This window comes from Patella vulgata, chromosome 8, assembly GCF_932274485.2.
Source record: "Patella vulgata chromosome 8, xgPatVulg1.2, whole genome shotgun sequence".
Taxonomy (NCBI): domain Eukaryota; kingdom Metazoa; phylum Mollusca; class Gastropoda; family Patellidae; genus Patella; species Patella vulgata.
This window is the reverse complement of record NC_065886.2, coordinates 1513645-1522729: the sequence shown is the minus strand read 5'-3', so window position 1 is coordinate 1522729 and position 9085 is coordinate 1513645. Positions and strand designations below refer to the sequence as shown.

Here is a 9085-nt window from a genome sequence, read left to right as displayed (position 1 = left end):
CCCAGACAAACTATATCTAGAGAAAAATTATATATTTCTGGATATAGGACCATGGATGTAATATAATAACACTACACGCGTGTCTATCAAGGGGCACCAGGGCGACATGGGTCGGTCCTGAAAGGGGGGCGGGGGCACAAGCTCATTGTTGAAAATTTAGAAAAACAAATTCTACCCGCAAAACAGGAACATAACCTCCACAAAACTAGGTAATGTCCAGTTTAATCCTTTAGTCGTTTTTCTGGCTGCTAACTGTGACAGCACTGTATATTCTAAGCCATCCCTAGTGCAGCTACAAGCACACGTACAACATGACCTGTCACTCTTGCATCCACATCTTGTAATGTTCTCAGTTTAGTATCCTTCTCCCAGCAATACTGTTCCAGATTAAGTTCCAGTGGATTGCGATCTTCCAGTGAACGCCACACAATAGCTTGGTGATGAGCTCGTTTTACGTTCTCTGCAAATGTATCATTTGTTAAGCAAGACTACATCGTTTGGGTGGGGAATAATGACGATACATTTCCAGTTTTAGATGTCCACACCCTCCAGCGTTTTTCAGGCATAGATTTTTAGAACTCTGTCCATAACAAGCTGAAATAAATACAGTGGCCCGTGTAACTGTGTAAGCAATGATTCTATTGGAGTGTCTATTACTCCGACGAGTGAGAAAGAACACAATCAATTTCTAACCACTTTCAAAGCTGTTCCTTTCCCCCCACGACGTAGCCACATGTAACCGTGTCATATAGAGTAAGAGCACGAGTTGGCAGGCTTTCAATGACAATTTGATAATTAACATGTGTTTCTCCGTAGTTTGACCAATGTCAACGGTTGTTCTTTCCTCGATTTGGCGATTCCACTGTAAGCTTGTTATGGACAGAGCTCATGCAAATCGATGACTGAAACACACTGGGGGTATAGGCATATAAAACTGGAAATGTGTCGTCATCATCCCCACCTAAACCATGTAATCTAGCTCCAACGAATGATGCCTTTGTAGCGAACTTAGAAGTATGTCATCGCAAATCTATTGTGTGACGTTCACTGGAAGATCGGAATCCGCCGGAACTGTATTGCTCGGAGAAGGACACTAAATTGAAAACATTACAACCGGTAAACTTGCTCCGGAGTCTGTCATGTGGCTCATCAGATGTTGATCAAGAGTGACAGCTCGAGCAGCACTAGGGATGGCTTAGAATATACAGGGTTTTTTGCGCTTGTGCCGTCACAGGTTGCAGTCAGAAACACGACTAAAGGATTAAACTGGATATTACCTATTTTTGTGGAGGTTATGTTCTTGTTTTGCGGGTAGAATTTTTTTTTTAAATATTCATCAAACAGCTCGTGTCTCCCATTTCGGGACCGACCATATGGTCCTTGAGCCCCTTATAAGGATGTATGTGGTGTTATCCTATATAGGCTATAGTTTGTCTCTAGATATAGTTTGGTTCGGTGAATTAATCGCCCCAACCGCTGCTAACGAGTTAAAGGGCCATGTTGTCTGGCATGTTTGATTTTACTATCATCTAATCACCTAACAACATAATGGACGATTTCTGTGTATTCCTTGACCCCCAAAACATACGATTAGACACCAAAATTATCATCCTAGAACAAATACTATGTATGGGAGTTTTAGGGGATTATTTGATATGGCAGTCGTCTTTGGCGCCATCATAAATTTCTCAAAACGCTCAAGGGTGACCGGGGTTCACCCGGCAGATTCTGAAGAGGACACCCCCCTAGGCTACTTACAAAATCAAGTGGACACAGATCACCAAATATTCATACGCCGAAACAAGGGCCAAAGCTATTTTTAGTCTTCCTCTCCCTTTTCCTTTTTCCCCCTTTTGCATGGCGATTTTTGTTGACTTTTTGGTGTAGAATCGAGGAAAAGGGTTTGAAAATACATTTTCTGCCAGGTTTTGGTGAATATTCATAATTTTGATGCGGAAGGATACAAGAGTTGAGAGGTTGGTTAGGTTGAAATGTAGGGCCTGAAATTGCATGTTTATTTGTCTCTACTTCCAGCTTGTGTATCTCAAGTTTTTCATGAAGAACCTCATACGTGCTTTTGGGCAAGTGGTTGCCACATGTTGCTCCATCTTTGGTAGAAAGCGTTCTACCCAACGAAAATTTGGGAAAAAGTTAGAGCCGGTCTAAGATACAAGAATTAACATTGGAGTCAATGGGGAAATCTTTAGTGATCTGTGTCCAAGTGCTCGGTACAACGTATTCCGCGCCTTCGATATATAAAATAAATTGAAAGTAGTCTATTTTTAGTAACTGGGTTATTGTCTGATGGCGACATATTTCTTTTTATCTGATGTAAAGTATGTAATCGTGAATATGCCGGGAAATAACAAGTAGCTAAGTCTCTAACTCAATATCATCCAAAGTCTTACACGTTGAAAATGCGAATTATTTGTCAATTCAAATCAACATTGATGTTGTGATCTTACCAGGAAAAAGCAGGCTTCTGATATCCAATATATTTACTAAGACAAAATAAATATTTTACCATTGGTACATGAATCGTGTGCCATAGTGCGTTTTAGCGTCATTTGCAACAAGTGACCAGAAAGAACGAGGCTAGACATATTCAACTGGAGAGCCTGCTGAATAAACTTGAATAACCAGACGCTAGACATAACTGATTTGAAATTAGAGTCAAAACGGAAACAATTGAATGTAAATCAGTTTATATACAATCAGATTACCTTACTATATGCGTTGCGACCCATTTGGGTCAACTTCTACGTCCCAAGTATTAGCGATTTAGCACCTTTAAATAGCCATGAATAAGAGTATACGCAATTTTGGTTTAAGCCCCGCATTTTTATCTCACTACCCCACCCTGCCCCCACTCGAGAACGTGAAAGGGCCGGGGATGACGGGTGCAAATTAAAAATGCTACGTTTAATCCAAAATTCTGTGTATATATATATATATATATATACTGAAAAGTAAAGTTAATCCTCTCTTTAAGTATGTTCATTATCTTTTAGGAAGAATGCGTATATAGGCCTATATATACTTGTTTTTTTTGGGGTGTTTTTTTTTTTAAAAAAAAATGATAAAAGTTTGTTAGCTTGCACTGGTTGAATTATAATAAAGTGGTGGGAGGGGCGAGTGTTTGATGTCAAAATACGTGTTAATACGAAATTCCAATTAAATCAACTTGTTATTTTCTGGCACATTATAATTTACATACTTTAGACGAGATTAAAGTTGAGCAAAGAAATAGGTCGCCATCAGACAGGTTCCAAAAATAGCCTACTTTCAATTTATTTTATTTGTTGAAGGCTCGGATTAGTCATAGAACTAAATAAAATTTTATTGATTAGCCCTTGTACACTGATAAGTCCATCCAAGCATGGATCGTGTACAGGGGCTTGTTTCACGAAATTTTAACAGTAGATACTTTAATTTTGATTGGCTAAGCACTTAAATCAATTTAATATTATCCAATCAAATTACTAAAATTTGGATTTTATCTTAGTTAAAATTTTGTGAAACAGGCCCCCGTTCTAATTTCTATGATCAAAGCATGTGATTTCACTGAAGTCATGGTTATCCAACGAATTCCTTTCTGTATATTGAGTTGATTCGCCCTTATTGCATGGTGGCTTATATTGTCTGCCAGGTTGATCTAACGTTAGCTAATAGTCCCGACTAACACACTCGGCAAACCTCCGCAGACTCCAGTATCCAACATCTAACTAGATGTATAAAACCGGAATAAACCGATGTTTAGCGAGTGTCGACTACCGGACAAATGCTCTAATGTTAATAGATGTGTAAAATTCCCGGAGAATGAGTGTTACGCCCAATCCCTTTTATTATTGTGGTTTGTACAACTAGCTGTGACTAACGAACGGTAGGAGCTAAATTCTATTTTCGCCCATTCATTACACTGGATTACAATTGTTCTAACATCATAGTCTTAATCTTTGAAATTCGTATGCGTTACCGTTGGGTTGATTGACCCAACTGAATTTTAACGTTGTTTGTAGCGGCGCTATTGCACTTTCGTACCTCTACCAGTTCCCGTGGTCGTAGGCACTTGAAATTTTCAGAGGATGTTAAGGGGGGCTAGCAATGACCACACACCAAATTTCAGCCGAATCGATAAATAACTTTTTATTTTACCGACCTTTTAATTTCTAACGAGAGAGAACTTCATCCGTTTGACGCCATTTGCTTTGTTTACTAATTAGACTTGAATAACAAGACACTAAGACGGAAACCGACTCGAATAACAAGACACTTAGACGGAAACCGACACACTGCACTAGCTGCCTAACACTGCAGTTCATAAAAATTAATATAATTTTCGTATACTTTAATTTTTGCGCGAAGCCACCATTTTCTATAAAATACTATTTGGTGTTGATCAGTGGATTGGCCTTTAGGTGTGAATATTGCCGTGACCTTGATTTTGACCTTGAGGCCAAACTTCCCATCCATATCGGGGCCTTTGCGTTTATGCTTGCCGTGGCCTTATTTCCTACTGTATTATCAAAGTTAATGTTCGAGGTGAAAGCAGAGATGACGTCCTTCAGAAAAGATACTTGGGTTAAAGTCGTAGGTCAAGGTCATGTTACAGAAAACTAAACTCAAACTTTTCAAAGTCATTTTTGGGACATTTGACCTTGACTTACGACCTTGACCCCGTTACCATTTTCGAAGGCTATCACATTGGCTTGAATCATGAACGTTTACCTTGGTCCTATAGCACACTGCTCGGTCAGAAAACGGTCAAACGCAGAGGGTCCGTGTCCGAAAGGAAGTCAATGGGCGTGGTCAATGTGAAAGGTCGTGGTGACCTCCACTAGTCACCGTTAACCATCCGTAACCTTGACTCTGACCTTGAGTCCAAACGTCCCATCCATCTCGGGCCCTTTGCGTTTATGCTTGCCGTGGCCTTATTTCTAACTGTATTATCAAAGTTAATGTTCGAGGTGAAAGCAGAGACGACGTCCTCCAGAAAAGATAATTGGGTCAAAGTCGTAGGTCAAGGTCATCTTACAGAAAACTAAACTCGGACTTTTCAAAGTCAGTTTTGGGACATTTGACCTTGACTTACGACCTTGACCTCGTAACCATTTTCGAAGGATATCACCTTGACTTGAACCATCGACGTTTACTTTGGTCCTGTCACACACTGTTCGGTCAGAAAAGGGTCAAACGCAAAGGGCCCGTGTCCGAAAGGAAGTCAATGGGCGTGGTCAATGTGAAAGGTCGTGGTGACCTCCACTAGTCACCTTTAACCATCTGTGACCTTGACTTTGACCTTGAGTCCAAACTTCCTATCCATCTCGGGCCCTTTTCGTTTATGCTTGCCGTGACCCTATTTCTTACTGTATTATCAAAGTTAATGCTTGAGGTCAAAGCAGAGACAACGTCCTTCAGAAAAGTTAAAAGGTCAAAGTCGTAGGTCAAGGTCTTGTTACAGAAAACTAAACTCAAACTTTCAAAGTCAGTTTTGGGACATTTGACCTTGACTTACGACCTTGACCTCGTAACCATTTTCGAAGGCTATCACCTTGACTTGAACCATCGACGTTTACTTTGGTCCTGTCGCACACTGTTCGGTCAGAAAAGGGTCAAACGCAAAGGGCCCGTGTCCGAAAGGAAGTCAATGGGCGTGGTCAATGTGAAAGGTCGTGGTGACCTCCACAAGTCACCTTTAACCATCTGTGACCTTGACTTTGACCTTGAGTCCAAACTTCCTATCCATCTCGGGCCCTTTTCGTTTATGCTTGCCGTGACCCTATTTCTTACTGTATTATCAAAGTTAATGCTTGAGGTGAAAGCAGAGACAACGTCCTTCAGAAAAGTTAAAAGGTCAAAGTCGTAGGTCAAGGTCATGTTACAGAAAACTAAACTCAAACTTTCAAAGTCAGTTTTGGGAAATTTGACCTTGACTTACGACCTTGACCTCGTAACCATTTTCGAAGGCTATCAACTTGGCTTGAATCATGGGCGTTTACCTTGGTCCTGTCGCACACTGCTCGATCAGAAAACGGTCAAACGCAGAGGGGCCTATGCCCGAAAGGAAGTCAAGGGCGTGGTCAATGTGAAAGTTCGTGGTGACCTCCACTAGTCACCTTTAACCATACGTGACCTCGACATCGACCTTGAGTCCAAACTTCCCATCCATCTCGGGCCCTTTTCGTTTATGCTTGCCGTGACCCTATTTCTTACTGTATTATCAAAGTTAATGCTTGAGGTGAAAGCAGAGACAACGTCCTTCAGAAAAGATAAATGGGTCAAAGTCGTAGGTCAAGGTCATGTTACAGAAAACTGAACTCAAACTTTTCAAGGTCAGTTTTGGGACATTTGACCTTGACTTACGAGCTTGACCCGTAACCATTTTCAAAGCCCATCATCTTGGCTTGAACCATCGACTTTTACCCTGGCCCTGTCCCAAAAATGAAATAAGGTCACGGCACGCATAAACGCAAAGGGTCCGAGATGGATGGGAAGTTCGGACTCTAGGTCAGGGTCAAGGTCACGGATGGTTAACGGTGACTAGTGGAGGTCACCACGACCTTTCACATTGACCACGCCCATTGACTTCCTTTCGGACACGGGCCCCTCTCCGTTTGACCCTTTTCTGACCGAGCAGTGTGTGACAGAACCAAGGTAAGCGTCCATGATTCAAGCCATGGTGATAGCCTTCGAAAATGGTTACGGGGTCAAGGTCGTAAGTCAAGGTCAAATGTCCAAAAAATGACTTTGAAAAGTTTGAGTTTAGTTTTCTGTAACATGACCTTGACCTACGACTTTGACCCAATCATCTTTTCCGAAGGACGTCGTCTCTGCTTTCACCTCGAACATTAACTTTGAAAATACAGTAAGAAATAAGGCCACGGCAATCATAAACGCAAAGGCCCTGATATGGATGGGAAGTTAAGACTCAAGGTCAAAATCAAGGTCACGGCAATATTCACACCTAAAGGCCAATCCACTGATCAACACCAAATAGTATTTTATAGAACATGGTGGCTTCGCGCAAAAATTAAAGTATACGAAAATTATATTAATTTTTATGAACTGCAGAGATAGGCAGCTAGTGCAGTGTGTCGGTTTCCGTCTTAGTGTCTTGTTATTCGAGTCTAAATAGTAAACAAAGCAAATGGCGTCAAACAGATGAAGTTCTCTCTCGTTAGAAATTAAAAGGTCGGTAAAATAAAAATGTTATTGATCGATTCGGCTGAAATTTGGTGTGTGGTCATTGCTAGTCCCCCTTAACATCCTCTAATAATTTCAAGTTCCTACGACCACGGGAACTGGTAGAGGTACGAAAGTGCAATAGCGCCGTTTGTAGCTAAGTCTCTAACTCAATATATCATCCAAAATCTCCAACATTGAAAACACGAATTATTTGTCAATTTAAAACAACGTTGATGCTGTGATCTTACCGGAAAAAGATGGGCTTCTGATATCCAATATTTAAGACAAAATAAATATTTTACCATGTCCATAATTGGTACACGAATCGTGTACCATATGCGTTTCAGCCCCAGTTCTAGCAAGAGAAATGAAATGAAATGAAATGAAATGGGGTTTAACGTCCTACTGTTCTGCTCCGTTTTAGCAAGAGACTCGAGGAACGAGGCTAGACATATTGCACCAAACCAAACGGCGTATGTAGACTGGAATAACCAGAAGCAAGGAATTTGCTAGTTACTATACTTGTAACATTAAACTGTGTGTTTAACGTTACAATTGATACAGTCTAAGAATCCTTACGCAAGTTCAAATAGGTTCAAACGCACCATTGTCAACACGTATCATTACAGTTTGTATTGGAATAATTAATTCTATGACAAATAGTGAAGACGGACCACAGTGCAAACAGTTACGAAGGAGTTTTTCTTTGTGGTTATGCGTTCTGCATAAGGGAGGTATAGGCCAGTAAACTTTTTGTAGTGATTTCACTAAAAAACTTGCGCAAAGGAACTCTGTAAGGACGAGCCACTACTGTGGCTGGAGTAAGGCGGAAGACATCAGTAGTGGTACCATTTCTAGGAATTTGCATTCGATTGAGACTGCTGGCTTATTTCACGGAACATAACTGATTTGAAATTAGAGTAAAAACGGAAACGATTGAATGTAAATCAGTTTATATACATTCATATTACAGTGCGACCCACTTGTGTCAATTTCTAGGTCCCAAATGTTAGCGATTTAGCTCCTTTAAGTTTAACCGCTGGTGGGAGCCCAATCTGTTTCACAGAGGATTACGAGAGCCTTAAATATCTCTGTAAAAGATGATTACCTTTAACACATGACCTCTTATCACGCGGGGTCAATCATTGGCTCAATGGCGCGTGTATTGTTTACATAACTATAAGACGTTCTAGTTTGGGCAGAATGGAGACTTTTATTCATTTTAATACCCATTGCACTAAATAGGAAATAATTTTTACCTACAAATACGCCTTTATTTATTTTTCTTATACATAAAAAAATGTTTTAGAATTTAATTTGTTGCAGGAAAAAAGTTAATATTTCTGGCTCATTAAGTCCTTATCACTAAGTGATTGTAGCGGCCTAGCGAAAAATTCACTGCTGATCAAAACCAAACCTCATCTCTGAACCCTCCGTGTTTCGAGAGGAGAGATGGTGCTACATACATGTATATAGTTCCACGTAGCATATCCGACACAAATCACATCGGGCCTCGCCCTCACGGCCTGCAGTAAGCAAAACTGACAATATTTCATCAAAACAACAATTGATTATTGTTATTTATATTTCTGCCACATCCAACTACAATTAAGCATATAATCCTACCTGAAACGGGTATAAATCATCGTATTTAAAATCGAAGCGTTAAGCCGTTACTAGGAACGTGATTTTTAAACGGGATATGTATGATTGATGGTGTATGTCCGATAAAAACAATGCTTCATTAATCTAAACGCGTTACATTGGCCTTTGTAAGTTTAATTAGTCATAATAAAATTATCTTATTTTTAAGATGTTACATGCATTAATTAAGAAATTCAGTTTTCTACTTGGATCTAAATGAAATCTATACTGGGCAAATGAAGACGGGCATACGCCA

The 9085-nt window shown here is 40.2% G+C and overlaps 1 long non-coding RNA gene across 1 annotated transcript in view; it reads left to right on the top strand.

Moving 5' to 3' along the window:
* The first annotated feature begins 3760 nt into the window (after positions 1-3760).
* LOC126830423 (uncharacterized) overlaps positions 3761-9085 on the top strand; it is a 37211-nt gene continuing 31886 nt past the window's right edge. The window contains exon 1 of the long non-coding RNA XR_008788977.1: positions 3761-3883. This is a non-coding gene — a long non-coding RNA (uncharacterized LOC126830423). The remainder of the gene's footprint in view (positions 3884-9085) is intronic.